This window comes from Entelurus aequoreus, linkage group LG10 (assembly GCF_033978785.1).
Source record: "Entelurus aequoreus isolate RoL-2023_Sb linkage group LG10, RoL_Eaeq_v1.1, whole genome shotgun sequence".
In the NCBI taxonomy this organism is placed as follows: Eukaryota; Metazoa; Chordata; class Actinopteri; order Syngnathiformes; family Syngnathidae; genus Entelurus; species Entelurus aequoreus.
The window spans coordinates 10,499,793-10,519,931 of NC_084740.1; the positions used below are offsets into that span (position 1 = coordinate 10,499,793).

Here is a 20,139-nt window from a genome sequence, read left to right on the forward strand (position 1 = left end):
ATCAAACACACCAAAATCAGCAGCTTCTCCACTATTTTCATGGATTAATGTCCACCATGTAGATATTATTTTAACGTTCATGGCTGGCGTTTGGACTCATTCTGCTTCAGTATGGTGCAGACTAGCGGTATGGCGTAGTGGGTAGAGCGGCCGTGCCAGAAACCTGAGGGTTGCAGGTTCGCTCCCCGCCTCTTGACATCCAAATCGCTGCCGTTGTGTCCTTGGGCAGGACACTTCACCCTTGCCCCCGGTGCCGCTCACACTGGTGAATGAATGATGAATAAATGATAGGTGGTGGTGGTAAGGGCAGTAGCCTCGCTTCCGTCAGTCTACCCCAGGGCAGCTGTGGCTACAAATGTAGCTTACCACCACCAGGTGTGAATGAATGATGGGTTCCCACGTCTCTGTGAGCGCTCTGAGTATCTAATAATAGAAAAGTGTGATATAAAATCTAATCCATCATTATTATTATTACTAGCAGTGATATGCTCTAATTGCCTCACCAAGTTAGCAATATCCATTCATCCATCCATCCATCTTCCTCCGCTTATCCAAGGTCGGGTTGCGGGGGCAGCAGCCTAAGCAGGGAAGCCCAGACTTTCCTCTCCCCAGCCACTTCATCCAGCTCCTCCCGGGGGATCCCAAGGCGTTCCCAAGCCAGCCGGGAGACATAGTCTTCCCAACGTGTCCTAGGTCTTCCCCGTGGCCTCCTACCGGTCGGACGTGCCCTAAACACCTCCCTAGGGAGGCATTCGGGTGGCATCCTGACCAGATGCCCGAACCACCTCATCTGGCTCCTCTCCATGTGGAGGAGCAGCGGCTTTACTTTGAGCTCCCCCCGGATGACAGAACTTCTCACCCTATCTCTAAGGGGGAGCCCCGCCACCTGGCGGAGGAAGCTCATTTTGGCCGCTTGTACCCGTGATCTTGTCCTTTCGGTCATAACCCAAAGCTCATGACCATAGGTGAGGATGGGAACGTAGACCGACCGATAAATTGAGAGCTTTGCTTTCCGGCTCAGCTCCTTCTTCACCACAACGGATCGATACGGCGTCCGCATTACTGAAGACGCCTGTCGACCTCACGATCCACTCTTCCCTCACTCCTGAACAAGATTCCGAGGTACTTGAACTCCTCCACTTGGGGCAAGATCTCCTCCCCAACCCAGAGATGGCACTCCACCCTTTTCCGGGTGAGAACCATGGATGATTTATTTGATCATTTCAATGAATATCTTCTCAACACTGTCCCTCACACTCATTTTCGTCCTTACTATGGTTGGAAAAACAAAGTTATGTAAATCTCTAGCTATAACCAAATGCGAGCAAGTAATACCAAATGTTTTGGTCAGATTTTATAGGGTTCACTCTTGACATTTGCTACGTCAACTAATGGAGGGGATGCATGCAACTTAAACCATAACAATTAGCAAAGAGACTGCTCTTATTTTAAAACACTCTTAAGTGGAGATACCACTGTACTCAAATTGTCTCCGTTACTCGTGTTGTGGGTGCAGGCCACAGTTTTACTTTACATTTTGTTTGCTTAAATAGGTAACATTTTTTGTCATACATTCAGTGTCAAAAAAATCAAGCTGTTTTATGAAGAATTACAATTTCAGTGATTGCAAAATAATGACTCAAATGTTCAACAAAATTAATCATTCTTAATTTTCACATGTACAGTAGGAAGGGGATTCATGAGGCCCCATTCCTTGCAGTTTACATGACACGTGACGAATTGGGGGGGTTGCACTATCCACTTTGGCCACCAGATGGCTTGTCTTAAAATGTGCTTTGTGGCAATTCCAACTTTGACCACACAGTCGGTTGCTATGAAGAGTGGTGTGCTCCATCATTTTCAGCAGACTGCATTGCAAGATGATTAACCCCCCCACCTTCCTCTCACATGAGATCCACCCAGGAGTGGGGCCATATGAATCCCTTCTCTACTGTATCAGGTATGGGTAACCTTTACATTACTTCAATGGGATGATATCCAGTGGGATACATTGTGCTTGTCTCCCTTGGTTTTTTTTTTTGTCATTCCAGATCCTCCCCAGTGATGGGTTGCAGTGCCGTCTCTTCCTTTCTGGTCAGTGAGTGGTCAGGCTGTTCGGGCCAGCACAGTTCATGGAGACGCTAAGAAGTGGACACAAAGTAAGCTCAAATCTTCATCCATTGCCTCTTTACAGAAGGATGCAAAATAAGCACAATGTCATTTTAATACTGATTTAAATAAGTACTATAAGTCTTTCACAGGGTATTTTCAGATGCAGCCTTGCCCCACCTGACTAAGGGTTCCAGTGGCGGTGCTCAGCTTGTACAGTGCCCAGCCCGGCACTAGCAGGATGGAGGAGAGGGCCAGGATCCAGCCCATCACGTGAGCCCAGGTAGGGTACACGTACCAGCGATTAAAAGTCAAGGGCTGATACTCGACAAGTGAACATATGAAAGTTCCCTGGGGAAACAAAAAAGTATGTTATACCTGCAGGTACACCTGTGACGGCGCAACAAACGTAAAAAAATATATACCGAACCAAAAATATAACTTACCACCCTCATTTTGCCAAAATCTTCATTAGCTTTGGACCAACAATCACAGACAAATTGTGACTTGTGTGTGTGAAGTATGTCAACTGCCTCCAATGTATTTGTAAACAATGTATGTATTACTCATTATGTATTATTCTAACTGATCTTTCTTTTTGTAACATGCTAAGTGAATAAGTGTACTTTTGTATTTATTTCCCCATATTTCTGCACAATGACTGAGATATGGTAAGACTGGCAAGCAGTAGAGAATATAGTGATTTTTGGTCCAGAACATATTTGACTTTATTCATTATTGACATATTTCATGCCACTTTGTTGTATATTTTTTATGAGATTTCCAGTTAATTGTATCTATTATTACACCCCAAACCTGGTTTCTTTTACTCTTTCAATGTTAGTTTATTTGTTTTTGTGTTTAACTTTCTCTTCTGCTGCTACCGAATTGCATTATTTTAGTTTTACTGAGATTCAAAGTAAAACAATCTCCTAAATGTATTAATAAATGTAATAATTTATTCTGTGTGTTCTCTCCTGAACTAAACACAGACCCCCGTGTGTTTACCAGGCACGAGACGCTAGTTTGTGGCTCTCCAGTTTTAATGGCGAACCTTCACTTCCCATACTTGTCTTCTTTCTTTTTCTTTGTTGGGTAAAAGATTGTAAAAGCTCTCCACATCCCCATGCTGCACAACAGGGCATTTTTACACACTGAAAAACTAATGAAGCACCGCAAACACAAAGCATCAGCTCAAAGTTAGTGGCAGTCATGGCGCCCTGTAGTCACGTGAGTGCCTTTTGACCAATCATTGAGGAGATCGCCTGAAACCAAGTTGGCCATAGTCTCTTTATTGTATAGTGATTGGTACATGTACCATAGTTTGAGAATCACTGCTCTATATCAACTTCAGATCGAGCCATTATGAAAGTTCGTTTCATTTTCTTGTCACAGAAAACCAAATATGCAATAATTTAGCCCCAAATATTTTAAATACATTATTTTAAGTACAGTCAATAATTCATAACATTGATTTTAATTCATTATTTTTTGAGCAATGATAGTTTTAAAGAATAAAACAGCCTGCATGGCAGCTTTGTTTTTAGGGTCAAGATTGCAACTTTTTCTGGTTACAAGCCACCTGCGTGATCTTTTATTCCATTTTTTATGTTTTTGTTGGTAATAGTATAATAGTATATAGTAGTATTTTTAGGATGAAAATTAAAAAAATAGCTGCGGGCCGCACTTTGGTCACCTGATTTAGAAAGTATTTCCAATTGAAACTAATTAATGCTCGTAGACAGCCATAATGAATCCCACATGAATTACCTCCCTGCTTGGCACTCAGCATCAAAGGGTTGGAGTTGGGGGTTAAATCACCAAAATGATTCCCGGGCGCGGCGCCGCTGCTGCCCACTGCTCCCCAAGGGGATGGGTCAAATGCAGAGGACAAATTGTGTGACAATCATTGGTACTTTAATCTTAATCTTTAACCTCACAAGATCTACCTAGTGGGGATAGTGGTGAATTACACTTTTGTCAACCCTTTGAAAAAATGTCATGTTTGTCAAAATGAAACCCATGTTGATATTGTGACTACCTAAAAAAAAAAAAATGTCTCTCTGTACGATGCAGTATGGTCTTTTTCTTTTGTAGCTAGATATCTAATACTGAATTATTAGCTTGTGTGTTGAAATGTTCTTCGATACACTCACCAGTGACACAATGGGCGTGAGGTAGAGCCAGCAGACTTTGAAGAAAGGATTAGCTCGTTCGCCCGTCATGTCCGCGATGGCGGCATACACCCGCTCTGCTCCTGTACGGAGAAGTCATTTTGTAACATCCCGCACATACAGATGTGCCCATATTGGAACTACAACGTTTAACTTGTCATTACTCCTTTGCCATCAAACTACATTGTCAATAAGGCATACAGATGTACTTCGATTTTCATACACCCCACTTTTCGGCAGATGAGGTTGCTTTTTTTGCCCTGTTTATCTTGTATCAACGCCGCACAACCAAAGATAATTTTTGTAAGCATATTTTACAACATTTTTAGCCAAAATTAAGCATTTGCAAGCATAAAAGTGATCAAATTAAGTAAAAATATGAATACTACATTAATATTGGCCACTAGATGAGATCAAACCAATCAGATTGGTTGCGTATCATGGCCGCTGATTGGCACAGCCTCAGGCAACTAAATTGTATTAAAAGAGTGTAAAGTTGACTAAAGGGTGTTATTTCATGTCTAGAGGGCTCTCATGATATTGAAAAAGTGTCTTTAGAAGGTTATGCTTTAGCTATGAACATACCGTATTTCCTTGAATTGGCGCAGGGAATATAGTATTCGCACGTCTAGAATTACTGCCGGGTCAAACTCGTTTCTCAAAATAATTAACGCATGCTTGGCCTTATCGCCGGTTTATTATTGAAGCCGGATCAAATTCGTTTTGCAAAATATTAATTTTATTATCGCATGTCTATAATTTTCACCGGGTCAAACTCGTTTCGCAAAATATTTAGCATATGGCTAGAACTTCCACTGGGTCAAATTCGTTACGTCACGAGTGACGCATCTGTCCTCATTTTCAAAATGGAGGAAGCTGATTTCAGTAGTTTACAATCGCACAAAGGAAAAAAGATAAAGAGCTATTCAGTAGGATTTAAGGTCCAAGCTATTGAATACCGGTACAGTATGTTAAAGAGAACAGTAAGCATCTATGTTTTATTAATATACCGTAGCTGCGTGTGTGAAATACTGTATAAGTCATTAAATGACTCCCGCCTCCTGGTGGTAGAGGGCGCTGCCGCGCTAGTGATCCTTCTTGCGACTTCCGGTACTGCAGAAGAAGTGAACACACGCAGCAAGAGATTTTTTTTTTTTTAACAAGGAGGATTACATACCGGTATCTAAAATAAAACAGTTTTCTAAACTGGACTTTCAATGGAAGCAGGAGGTAATAATTAAAGGAATATCTCCATCGAGACAGAGACTTTTAAAACGGAAAAAAGAAAATAATGAAGACTTCTATAAACAAGTTATCGATGCTTTTGGTCAGAAGGAGCTGCAAATGGACTCCATTTATAAGTACAGGTAAGACCATAATAACGGTTTTTTTAATTAAATGTGCTTTTCATGATGGTATGCTTACATCACACTCAAAGCGCACGCCTAAATTTTATGGATTCCTTTTGGTAAACGCCGGAGTGAGAAGAGGTTTTAAAATAATTACCGCATGCACGGCCATCCCGCCGGTTTCCGGTAAACGCAGGAGTGACAGGAGGTTTTAAATTAATTAACGCCCCTGCGGCTATTCAAGGAAATACGGCAGTCTATTCATAATGTCCAGAGTGTACCCTGCCTTTTGCCCGAGTGCAGCTGGGATAGGCCCCAGCCCCCCTGCTATCCCGAGAAGGACAATCGGTAGAAAATGGATGGATGAATAAGTCCTACTTTGTGGAAATTTGTGTATCCAAAACCAATTAGCAAAGATAAACAAGGGCCGACTGTAATGTGTTTTTCCTTCTAGTATCCTGCAGAATTAAGTTTTTAAACAAGGACTCTCCCACATTAGTGAGTAGTCTCTATCTTGAGTACAACTGCAAAATAAGCCACCACGTTGCAGTACTAGCAGTTTGATAACCAAGGTAAGAAACACTTTTGGATTAATAATGCTTGTTGTTGTTGTCTCTCTGTCTTATCCCCCTCTTGTCTCCGCAATTTCCCTCTCTGTCTTCCTTTTTTTCTCTTTCTATCTGCTCCTGCGCCGGCCTGGCTGCACCGAATAATATAAATCCATTTAACAAAGTCAAATACAAATCAGGCAACAAGAGAAGAATGCCACACTTATATTTTCTAAAGTAAATTTGTACAGCCGTTATGGGCATCTACATCAAGGCTATGATTTGCCTGAGTAGCTGGACAGGACAAAAAAAAAATGATGCTTGTTTTTTCCCCCCCAACTTCCACTCCACTCGTCACTGTCTTCGCCGACAAGATTTTTATTCGAGGTAAAAGTGATATCAAATGTTTGTCCATTTCAGCCATCATTCATATGTACAGTATGTGTGTTGTGTTAATGTTTTGAGTGTCTTAAAGTATTAATTGGTTTTGTATTGTTTGTTACTGGGAAAATTGCTTCGGTTTTCATCCGATTCAGCCTTTGTGTGACCTTTTGAAATGAAACCTGAAATACAGTGTCTCTGTATGACCCACACAATGCAACTAAAACATACTGAAGGTCCGTACTATACTATTTTCCAACCATTTTAAACGGATAGGTTTTATTTTAAGATGTGAGTCATATATTGGAATATGTTTTAACTATTAAATGAACCTAAAATATGACTTATTTTATCTTTGTGGAAAATATTCGACACAGTGTGTCAAGCTTATGAGATGCGATGCAAGTGTAAGCCACTGTGACACTATTCATTTTTTAAATGATTTTATTTTTTATAAATGGCTGTGATGATGATAATGTAAATGAGGGATTTATAATCACTGTTATGTTGGAATTCTTATTAGTATTTATACTGTTGTTGTTATTCATTCTTGTTTGCCAAATTTTGGATTGTTTTGTGTCATGTTTGTGTATCCTCTCAATTGCTCTGTTCATTGCTATTCTGAATGTTGCTGGGCCGTGTTTGGTTTTGGAATTTGGAATTGTATTATTGTGTATTTTGTTGGACTGATTTAATAAAAAGACGTGAAGTTTGGGAGTATACACAGGGCGGGCTCGTCTACCTACCAAATATCCAGCCCACCGCTAAGGTTTCAAACACACAAAGAAAGAGGATGCAGGCTCCATTGCAGGCGTAGTAGTCAAGCACCTGAAAGATGTACATTCCTCCCTGAGAATGAGAGCAGGAAAGATTATTTGGAATCTACTAATCTTGTATGTCATTCGATTTTGCAGGTGTGCCTAATAAAGTGTCTAAGGCGTATGTATCCCCACATCTGTGATCATGATGAGCTGGGAGAAGAAACATGTGAGGCAAAAGAGGAGAAGGAAACGTTCCCGCCTGCCCGCCTGGCGCATCACTGCGGGAAACATGTCCACCACGGATGTGATCGCCACCTCCATGGCAACAAACTTTACACAGAAAAAAAATGAGGGACATATCTATTGCAAGGGTGAGTAGTGCCTTTAATGAGAAGTCTGTACTTGCGTGTCCAAGCCCAGGAGAATGATCATGAAGAAGAAGCAGATGGACCACAGTTGAGGCAACGGCATCATGGCCACCGCCTGAGGATAAGCGATGAATGCCAAGCCTGGACCTGGAAAGAACACGGCCATGCACTGAGTGGTTCTCAAACTTTTTTCACTAAGTACCAGAGGTGGGACCAAGTCATTGTTTTGCAAGTCACAAGTAAGTCTCAAGTCTTTGCCCTCAAGTCTCAAGTCAAGTCCCGAGTCAAGACAGGCAAGTCCCGAGTCAAGTCCAAAGTCAAGACTGGAAAGTCTCAAGTCATGTCCCAAGTCCTTTCAAGTCATTTTAACCAAAGACTAATATATTTACACAGATTGTGTATGCTTTTAAAATGCTGTATTTATTTATTAAAACAAGTGCATTTGAAATTGCAGGGAAAAAAATAGTGCTGACATTGCACTTCATAATAGCACTATTAACCAGTAATTTTAAACATTTAACTCATTCCTTTACAGAATAAACACATTTGAAAAAACAAGTGCAACTGTACTTATTTGCACAAAAGTGTTAACATTGTATTTCCATGGAATATTGCATTGTAACTAGTTCCACAGCAGTTTCTATCCTGTTCTTACCTTATCTCATTTATCTCATCTCATACTGTATGTGTGTTGATGTGTGCAGTCACATGAAAAACATAACAAATACATGACCATAACAATGAACAGAGTTGTACCCCTTAGATGTCAGGGCCCTATGCAATATGTACACATTTTCTTAATATAGTATACATTATAACTGACCTTTATTTGACTATGTTTGTCTTTTTGTAGGTGGCTAAAATACACTGTGCTGCTGACCGCCGTCTAACGTTACGTTACTGTATGTGATACACTGACTAACGTAACGTTATGTATAGGTACCTCATGCAACACTGCTTGAAAAAAATCACTTGACAAAAAGTATGAATAAGGTAGCGAACTGCAGTGGACGCAACAGATTGCCGTGTTTGCAATGACATAACCATATACATCTTTATAAGTAGACGCAGCATTGGCTGCTGTGACGCGAGCAATTTGGCCGCCATCTTGAAGTGGTGATGAGGAGCCGGCGAGCAGCCTAAACTGACAGTTGACAGGTAGAAAACAAAGATGCTGGGCTGGTGTTCAGCGTTTCCCTGCTCAAATGAGCGGACTGTTGAAAATAGGAACCGGGGGATTACTTTTCACAAGTAAGATTTAACGTACTATTGGTTGTATTTTGTGAAAAGAATATAACCACAGAGTTGAGAAGGAGCAAAGATCTTCAATAGTACTGAAATCGTAGCCACTAGCAAACAAGAGTATGACCATAATAGAATTGCTTGTCAATGAAATATGTTTATGTTTAAGTATTTGGCAGACGCTTTTATCCAAAGCGAACATACATAAAAATACATATAAAACAATCACTGTTGCAGCTAACGATTATTTTTATATCGATTAATCTATAGATAATTTTTTTCCGATTAATCGGTTAATCTATAGATTATTTTTTCGATTAATCTATAGATTATTTTTCCCTTTGCCGATTATTTTTTTAAATTTAAAATGAAGATGAAAAAATAAATGTAGGCCCGTTTTTTCAAAAGGCATGGCTTTTATTTACAAAAACAAAGAAGTATGGCCACTCAGTCAACATTGACAACAACATGACAAAATATTCTGTAACAATGTAAACATTTAAAACTTTTAACATTTAACAAAATTAAAAGTAGCTTATTTGCTTTTTAATGTGCAAATATAAATGTAAACATCCAGTGCAAATCTTAATATTCTGCAATAGTATAAGCATTTCAAAAGTAAAAGTATTGCTTATTTTGCTTTAAAATGTGCAAAAATAAAGATAAACATCCAATACAAAAAAGTGCAAAACGAAATATTCTGTAACAACAGTGTAAACATTTCAACAAAAGTGAAAGTATTGCTTATTTGCTAAAATGTGCAAAAATAAAGATAAACATCCAATACAAAAAAGTGCCAATCTAAATATTCTGGAGCACAGTAAACAAGTATTGCTTTTAAAATGTGCAAAATAAACATCCAGTCCAAAACAGTACACAATAACCAATTCTACTCATTCCAGTGAGTGACTAACAGTTGTAATGACGAAAGGTTAGCATGTGTACATGCTCTGGTTCTTTTCTTGTTTACAATATTCCCAGCAGCTGAAAATAGGCGCTCAGAAGGGGTCGATGTGGCTGAAACTGAGAGGTAATTAGCCTTCACCTCAAGCCAGGACTGCGAGTGAGCTGAGCTGCAGTTTAAGTTTCTAGAAGGTCAACGGGCTCATAGTGATGTTACTAGTAGTTGACTGGGAGGTGTTTATTATCATTTGGGGAGAGTCCTCTGCCTGATGCTCACCTGCTAAACACCTATCTGCTCCACCCTGAAGCGCTGACTACATGCGCTCTGAATACGCACTGCTGATTGGCTGGTAACGTTTTAAATACGCACTGCTGATTGGCTGATAACGCTTTGTGTGTACCAATCAGATGGTTGTGTGGGTGGGACAATGCTGCGTGCTGAGACAGAAGCAGAAGGAGCAAAGCAGCTTGTTAAGACTTTAGCTTTAGCTTAGAAACTCGTTCGGTACACCCCCGTACCGAACCGAAAGCCTCGTACCGAAACGGTTCAATACAAAACACGTACCGTTACACCCCTAGCAGATACAAATCACACATTCATGTTTTTGTGTAATGATGACAACGTATGCTCACGAGTTGACGAGTTGATGGTTTTCTTTTCAAATGTTCGTTCATAGCCGTTGTGCTGCTATGAATGCCATTTCCGCTCGACACAGCGTGCATACAACAACATTATTAGGCCGTGTATTGAAATACTCCCACACTTTTGACGACTTTTGGCGTGATTTTTTTCCCCCACGCTCGCACCGTCTGCTTTGCGGTCCGCCATGACGGTAGTGTGACGTAAATATGCGACGCGTCGACGCACAAAAACGGCGTCCACGTATTTACGTAACCGATGACGTCGACTATGTCGACGCGTCGTTTCAGCCTTATAAACATTATCATTTAAGGGAAGAATGTAATACAAAATATCAATACAAAGTGTCAAGACAGAATAAACTCTGCTGCTGCAGCAACAGAGATACAGTCTATAGGTCCCTAAAATATATAGACATCTAATGTATTCATACATTGTTTATTTAGGATATACGCATGTGTATATATAACCTAATCATATTGTTTCTTCAATTTAAAAATAACGGACCGTTTTTTTTCCCCCTTCTCTGGGATTATATTCCCAGTTTTGATCTCGGACGTCTGGTCACTTATAACATATAAGAATATTCCAGTGACGTGCGGTGAGGTTCATGGCTGGTGAGGCACTGACTTCATCACAGTCAGATTTACAAACATATGAACCCTAAAGAGTATCTTATTCACCATTTGTTGGCAGCAGTTAACGGGTTATGTTTAAAAGCTCATACCAGCATTCTTCCCTGCTTGGCACAGCATCAAAGGTTGGAATTGGGGGTTAAATCACCAAAAATTATTCCCGGGAGCGGCGCCGCTGCTGCCCACTGCTCCCCTCTCCCCTCAGGGGGTGATCAAGGGGATGGGTCAAATGCAGAGGACAAATTTCATTACACCTAGTGTGTGTGTGACAATTATTGGTACTTTAACTTAACTTTAACTTTACACATACAAACTGTAGCACACAAAAAAGCACATTTAATAAAAAAAAACGTTATTATGGTCTTACCTTTACTTATAAATGAAGTCCATGCGCCCCTGTTGTGCTGGATTAATGCACCCCCGCCGTAGAATGCACCCCCTGACGGGAGTGTTATATCAACTAAAGCCCACACTTAAACTTTCCACGTGCAAGATTGAATCTATTTTAAAAAGTTATTTAATAAGAAGCCAAAAAGAGCAAAAACAATAATGTTCGTGTTGGAGGAGTTGTGAATGAATGAAATATGAAATCCGTGCTGCAGTCTGCAGGTGTACCTAATGTTGTGGCCATGCAGTCATTCACAACTGCTCCAACACGAACATTATTGTTTTTGCACTGTTTGGCTTCTTATTAAATAACTTTTTTAAATAGATTCAATCTTGCACGTGGAAAGTTTAAGCGTGGGCTTTAGATGATATAACACTCCCGTCAGGGGGTACATTCTACGGCGAGAGTGCATTCTCTACCACCAGGAGGCGGGATTACTGCGAGCCTCAGTGCGTCTTCGCAGCAGTTTTGATTGCTCAGCACAAGAAATACTTACACACATACAGTTGTTGACAAAATACACTGTACATTATATACCTCAGCTAACTAAACTATGGAAATGTGTAATATAGTTCATATAGCAATACGGTCTCACTGCACAGCAGGCCAGCAGTTAGCCGAGTCCGCAATACATGTTGAGGCACAACGCAGTGACGTGCCTCAACTGGCTGCTGATCACAGCAAGTCTCTTCTCAGTATTTGAACGGCAAATGTGAAAATTCAAAGATTTTGAATAAAAATAATCTAAAACTGGTGAAGTTAAATGGAAAATAACTTTATAGTATAATCACTGGATACATATAACAATTTATTTTTTTCTTTTTACATTTTTTTTCTTTCTATGATGGCACGTGAGGCCCCGCCTCACCTGCCTCCACTGACTGCACGTCACTAGGATATTCAATTACTGTTAAGCAAACTATGAATAATAAAACACGCCAAAACATGTGTCCTTTATCATATCTACATGTATGACAAAAAAGCGCGTGAAAATCAGTGGTATTCAGTGAAGTAAGATGAATTACATGCGCTGACAGTTAATTGCTCCTGCCAAATGAATTGCACCGAGTGGAGCTGATCACCACTCCAAGATGGCGGCCCGGCGTCTCGTCAGCGCCAGTAGGCAGTAGCGCTCCATGCTGCGACTAAGACTAAGGTGCTTATGGTTACCCTCATGTTACTCTACGCTTGCTAACCAGCTCTCCTTCACTTTACTAATCATTTATGGTCCAATTTTGGTGAGCTTGTTCAAATTATAAACACATTTCCTCTCCTTAATTTTGCTTATGTGCCTAAATAGACAAAGTTTCTGCAGTGTGTTTAGCTAATTGTGTACTATATATTAGCATAGTAAGCTAACAGTTGCTTAACTTTCTATTGTTGTCGTGTGTTTGGAATGTTTTTTCTAATTTGACATACTTAGCTAATTGACAACAATTATTGTGACATAACAAATATTTACATTTTCAGTCATTATCTTAAGTGTAGAAGCTAACTGTGGATATGAAGAGCGCCATGACAGCTGTGCCTGTCGTGTGAGTGAATATCCAAGATATCTTTTTGACTGTGGTTAAAACACCTGTGTATTTTTATCCCTATCTTTCACTCCTTTTTAATCATTAGGTGCCATTTTAGGAAGGTTTAAAATGAAAGCTTACCAGACTCAGCTACTTCTGCAATTGGAACTCCCTGCTCATGAGCCATGAACCCCAGCACAGAGAAGACCGCGAAACCAGCCACCACACTGGTACAACTGTTCAGTAAGCACAGCCACAAACAGTCTCTGCAACACACAAACACACTTTTTTTACTGCAATACATCTGGGGCCGTATTTATCAAGCGTCTTAGAGTGCCATTTTACTCTTAAGTCCTGAGAATTTGCGAAATTTAGTCCTACTCTCAAACTTAAGAATAAAAGCTATTTATCAACTTTCTTAAGTCTAAGAATCACTCCTACTCTCCACGATATTTAAGAGACCTTCAGAGGTGTCTTAAGTGGTTAGAAGTTGCCAGCAGGGGATGGCACTGAGGCGAGAGAGACGTGCGCGAACGTTCAGGGAGCGGAAGGATGTCCTGGCTTTGTTTGATGACGAGCAGCTGATCAAACGGTATCGTTTAGACAGAGCGGGTATTATTTTTGTCACAGATTTAATAATTTTCGATTCCTTGTTGATTTCGGCAAGTGGCTGCAGTGGGCTAATAGAGCCACCCACACCAGTTTCAAATTAGTTGCCTACCCACACAGCAAAAACACTCCGCGGCGGATCCCCCGCGCAGGTATCGCGCTTTCCGGAACGGAACCGCGAAACGGACCAGCATCGGCGTCCATTTGCACTCAGGAACGTATCCGCCACGGCGGCAGGTAGCGGATCCGCCGTGGCGGCGCGCTGCATCCACTCCGCACCCAAGATCAAAGCCTATAGCCTCCCGCCGCGGACCAGCAACGGACTCATAAAAACCCTGGCTCATCTGGCCGTTTTGGACCCCTTTATCTTATTTTCAAAATCCCTTCTGTTCTTGCTGTAGGATAAAATAGGAAACTAAAAAATTCACCAAGCCCTACTACAGCAATATAGGCTTACATATGCATTGCCTTGTATTTTTAAACTAACAATATTGTCAATAGGCAGAAACAGAAAATGGTCAATTCACACTATAAAGTAAATATATATAATATATATTTAAAAAGTAAATATACATATTTAATCTATTAAGCTACAACTTCAAGGAAACGCTGCTCCATGCACAGCTAACATCAGAAAATGACTAACTGGTGAATGACAAGAAGTCCAATAAAAGGTTGTTTATTTATACATATACATCTCTATTCCTCCTGAGGAGGTGGAAGCGGGACTCGTCTCCTCGTTGCCCGATCCCCCGCCAAGTTGAACCACCTGATGGCGTGTTTGGTGACCTCAGCGTCCGTGGCTGACCTTGTCAACACATTTTTACTCACAGCATCTGTAATCAAACAAGATTACAAGACAGATACGTTTATGTTTATGGTAGGAAGCATCCAAAGCCAAGTATGCTTACACAATACAAAATATGTGATAGGTATTAAGGAGATTACATTTGAAAAAAAAAACATGACTTAAAGTTACTGGAGGTGGTTAAAATAAGGTGCGTAAACTATGAATTTGTGATCAGGGTATAGGTGTGCAAGACATCCAAAATGTTTAAACAATATCGTTATTTGGTTCCTTGATCAGAGTACTTGTTTGGCTCTGTTGGATGACGGCGGCGGGGGGTTGGGGGTGGGAGGCATAAATAAATATCCATAACCCAACTTTGGGAGGTTGACATTGTTTTCTTATTATATTTGTACTATCATTCTATGTTTGTATTCGTGTAGGCCAGGGGTGTCCAAAGTGCGGCCCGGGGGCCATTTGCGGCCTGCAGGTCATTTTTTAACGGCCCCAGGGCACATTTTTAAAAAATATGATCGAAATAAATAAAAAACATTAAAAGTGGTATTTAAAGAGCAAACAGGTGAAATGTAACAAGAAAATGTAGCAATGTTTACTCTAATCACACAAAGCTGCCATGTAGGCTGTTTCTTTCTTTAAAAAATAATAATGAATCAAAATCAATGTCATTATGAAATGTAATTCTAAGAAGCTTGATAAATACGGCCCCTGTAGTACAACTCAGCTCATCACTCTTTATAATTCAGACCATGTGTTTCTGATGTACAGTTGTAAAATAATCAGTGAGGGGTGTTCAAATTGGAGACAAATTGTTTTATTTTTGATGGACGCAGCTAAAAGAGGATAATTTGCAACATGTAAAATAATTTTACATGTGAAAATTATAAGCCTGTGATAGTTTATACAACTGAAATCGCTCTCAAATCTCCTACATTGCCACATAAATATATTAAAAGTTTGTACATGTTAAAAATCAATGCCATATGCAGTTGTAATTTCAAGGCCTACTGAAATTATTTTTATTTATTTAAACGGGGATAGCAGATCCATTCTATGTGTCATACTTGATCATTTCACGATATTGCCATATTTTTGCTGAAAGGATTTAGTAGAGAACATCGACGATAAAGTTCGCAACTTTTAGTCACTGATAAAAAAAGCCTTGCCTGTCCCGGAAGTAGCGTGACGTTACAGGTTGAAAGGCTCCTCACATTTCCCCATTGTTTACACCAGCAGCGAGAACGATTCGGGCCGAGAAAGCGACGATTACCCCATTAATTTGAGCCAGGAAGAAAGTTTGTGGATGAGGACGTGAGAGTGAAGGACTAGAGTGCAGTGCAGGACGCATCTTTTTTCGCTTTGACCGTAACTTAGGTACAAGCTGGCTCATTGGATTCCACACTCTCTCCTATTTCCATTGTGGATCACGGATTTGTGTGACATAAGTGTATGTATATATATACATACACTGTCTGTATGTATATATCTATATATATATATATATATAGATATATACTGTGTGTATATATATATATATACACATACACATTTATATATATATATATATATATATATATATATATATATATATATATATATATACTGTATGTGTGTATATATATATATATATATATATATATATATATACTGTATGTGTGTATATATATATATATATATACTGTATGTGTGTATATATATATATATATATATATATATATATACTGTATGTGTATATATATATATATACATATATATATATATATATATACACACACACATTTATATACACATATATACATATATATATATATATATATACTGTATGTATATATATATATATATATATATATATATATATATACTGTATGTGTATATATATATATATATATATATACATATATATATATATATACATATATATATATATATATATATATATACATATATATATATATATATATATATATACACACACACATTTATATACACATATATATATATATACACACACATTTATATACACACATATATACATATATATATATATATATATATATATATATATATATATATATATATATACACACACACAAAAAATTTTCCCCGATAACCTTCTGAAAATAAAATTTTGTTTGTGTTTAAATAGTGGGGTCTTCTTTAAGATAATTTAAATTATGTAAGCGAGTAGTAACCTGTAATTAATCATGATTAGTCCAAATTCAAAGTGTGATTAAAATTGTAGTGCAATATTTGCTACAACACAGTATGATGCAGTAAACTTTTGGGGCGGCATGGCGTAGTGGGTAGAGCGCCCGTGTCAGAAACCTGAGGGTTGCAGGTTCGCTCCCCGCCTCTTACCATGCCGTTGTGTCCTTGGGCAGGACACTTCACCCTTGCCCCCGGTGCCACTCACACCGGTGAATGAATGTTGAATGAATGATAGGTGGTGGTCGGAGGGGCCGTAGGCGCAAATTGGCAGCCACGCTTCCGTCAGTCTACCCCAGGGCAGCTGTGGCTACGAAAGTAGCTTACCACCACCAGGTGTGAATGAATGATGGGTTTTTAACATGCAAAACGACTTTGGGTACTTAGAAAAGCGCTATATAAATCCCAGGTATTATTATTATTATTATAAACTCCACACCAATGCAGTACACAACCACAACACTGTATGTTACCTTTTTTTTTTTTTCTTTTTCCAAAGGGCTGTCTTTAAGATGGTTTGCACTCACCTGTGTTCCAGTAGTTGTCACAAGTGCTCCAGGGCAGCTGAGCGCTAAAGGAGAACAGCAGATAGAAGAGAGCCCAGGACAGAATAATGATGTAAGTCATGCAGCTGTAGAGCCTGATCAGCTGCCCTCCATAGCCAATACCTGACACACACACACACACACACACACACACACACACACGTATCTCAGTTTTCTTAATTTTTCCGTTCCAATGCATGCGTAAGACATAGTGAATTTGCAGACAGCTAAAATTATACACAAAGCAAACTATAACCTGCTACCCAAGAACCTACAACAATTCTTCTCAACAAACGAGGAGAAATATTACCTTCGAGAAAATTGTTATTTAAAACATTTGTTTGCATGTACAACACTTAAAACCTTTTAGTATATCTGTATGTGGAATACAATTATGGAATGGATTAAGTAAAGCAATCAAACAATGTACTAATATGATTCAATTTAAGAAACTGTTCAAACTCATAGTGTTTACAAATAACTTATTTTGAACTTCTTCTTCTTCTTTTTCATTTGGATAAAGATGTTGATTAGAGGTGTAACCACAATACAGCTGGGCAATTGTTTAACAGCCAACTGACCAAGCTCCCGTCCACAGCTGCCAGACCACGATTCCCGTTAGGATGGCGGTTTATGGGACAGTATGTTATGATGTGGTCTGCAGTCTGCTCCTCTGCACCACAGTCACTTGCCGCAGATGAAGCCATACCCCATTTGCGCATAGTTGAGCGGAAGAGGCTGACGCCAGTACAAAGGCGATTAAGCCTGACCCAAGCAGGCCTGGGAAAGCCTATTCCCGGTGGTGATGTACTGGCCTCAGAGGTGTAATCCTGGAGTCTGGAAGAGTTTTCCCGCCATTCCATGTTCCATTTGTAGTCCGCACAGTTTGCTACACTGCCGTTAGACTGGTTAAAGTCATTTAGCAGTTCCAATGCAGCAGGTACAAATGGGTGTCTCCATTTAAGCTGCTGGTGTCCTCTAAGAGGAGGAGACAGAAGCCTGTCATGAAGAAGTGTTGAGGTTCTAGGTAGTTCAGCAGGTCATTTGCTCGATTCAGTTTGATGTCCAGTGTTCTTGCTGGTAGATTAAACACTCTGCCATCAGCATGCAGTCTCCCACGTCATTGTATTACCTTATGTTTGCTGGTCTCCTCACTTGAACCAGGCCTTAGTCTTTCTTCGTCCATGTGGTGCTAACATCTTCAGGCTTTTTCCCAGGCTCAGTGGAAACCATCATCATTGGCTTATAGATGTACCTTTTCAATGGTTTTTCATCAGGCAACCGACATTGCTTTGCGACACATTTTTTTCATTATAGTTCCATGTGAAGTCGCGGTTTTACGTGGAAAAGTTTCAACCATCTGCAGGACTGCTGCTACCCCAATTCCCAACCTGTCATCAGCAAATGTATCCTCTCATTGATAGATTTCAAAGTCCAGCATTAAACCATCTGGAGAGGCAAGGACAAACACCTTTAAGCCAGTAGGGTATGGCTTCTATGGACCAAATTGCCTGAAAGGATAGCGGCCCCTAAAAGGGATCATTTGCTCAGTGATGGAAACGTTTTCTGGTTTCGGCAAGTGATTGCACTCTTCCTTTACTTTGTCCAAGGAATGTTTGGAGTTTTTTGGTGTTTTTCTGTGTGTAGTGTTTTAGTTCTTGTCTTGCGCTCCTATTTTGTTGTTGATTGTCATGTCATGTACGGATGTACTTTGTGGACGCCGTCTGCTGCTCCACATGCTGTAAGTCTTTGCTGTCGTCCCTCATTCTGTTTTTGTTTACTTTGCAGCCAGTTCAGTTTTAGCTTCGTTTTGCATAGTCATCCCTAAGCTTCAATGCCTTTTCTTAGCGGCACTCGCCTTTTGTTTATTTTTGGTTTAAGCGTTAGATACCTTTTTACCTGCACATTGCCTCCTGCCGTCGTCTGCATATTGTGATCACGACAAACCATGTTCCCGACATCTACAAAGCAATTAGCTACCTGCTGCCACCTACTGATATGGAAGAGTATTACACGGTTACTCTGCCGATCTCTAGACAGCACAGACACTCAACGTCACATTTGCGGATTATAATTACTAGTTTGCTAAAACTATTTTTAACCCAATTAGGTGAAATTACATAATCTCCCACGGCACACCAGACAATATCTCACGGTACACTAGTGTGCCGCGGCACAGTAGTTGAAAAACACTGATATACAGTATAAAAGCAAGTTTGAATGGTTTGTACACAATGAGAGTGTTACACACCTTCAGCCAGTGGACACAGCTTCCTCCAGCAGGTGATCCCTCCCTCCTGGTAGGGATCCTACGGCGGTCTCCAAAAGAAAGAGCTGTACGCCACACGTCACCACAAACAGATACGGCACCAGGAATGCACCTGAATGTTAACAAATACTTATGTGCAATATTTGGAAGAGAAGATGTTCTGCGGGAGGCTTACCGCCACCATTTTTGTAGCACAAGTAAGGAAATCTCCACACGTTGCCCAAGCCGACTATGTTTCCGGCAACAGCCAGGAGGAACTCCACCTTGCTGCCCCAGTGTCCTCTTTCCTCCAACTCATTTTGGCGTCGTTTCATGCCACGCTTTTTCCTCCACATTCCCAAAAGTCTCAATGTGAACACAAGCGTCCACACTGGCTGTCCAGGTTTAAATTCTTAATCGTTGAGGCGTTTGTCACTTAATGAGCAACCTACCAAACAGTTCATTAGTTCCCACTGGAAATGTAAATAATCTCCTTGCTGAGAATGGGCTGCAACATTTCATATACTTACAATGCAGCTGCAAGTCATTGTTCCACGTTTATAAAGAATACATTAAAACTATAGTATTATTAAAAAGTTGAAGAAAATGTTCTCCATTACTTTGTGTGAGTGCAAGCGATAGTTTTATTTCACATTTTGTTCGTCATACATCCAATGTAAAATTGCAAATATCCTAATTGTTCATGAACTGC

The 20,139-nt window shown here is 39.9% G+C and overlaps 1 protein-coding gene and 1 pseudogene across 15 annotated transcripts in view; one reads left to right on the forward strand and one right to left on the reverse strand.

The window, feature by feature from the left end:
- Nucleotides 1-1,271: 1,271 nt before the first annotated feature.
- LOC133659109 (sodium- and chloride-dependent GABA transporter 2-like) lies at nt 1,272-19,783 on the reverse strand (annotated as a pseudogene).
- Nucleotides 12,639-20,139, forward strand: part of LOC133658238 (von Willebrand factor A domain-containing protein 5A-like) — a 58,372-nt gene continuing 50,871 nt past the window's right edge. For 12 of the 15 annotated variants that reach the window (XM_062060038.1, XM_062060049.1, XM_062060047.1 and 9 more), the window contains exons 1-4: nt 12,685-12,736; nt 12,969-13,033; nt 13,122-13,258; nt 17,134-17,252. The gene's annotated coding sequence lies outside the window, so the exon portion shown is untranslated. Of the gene's footprint in view, nt 12,737-12,968; nt 13,034-13,121; nt 13,259-17,133; nt 17,253-20,139 lie in introns of all 15 variants that reach the window. The other 3 variants (XM_062060057.1, XM_062060056.1, XM_062060040.1) reach the window with 3 other exon arrangements.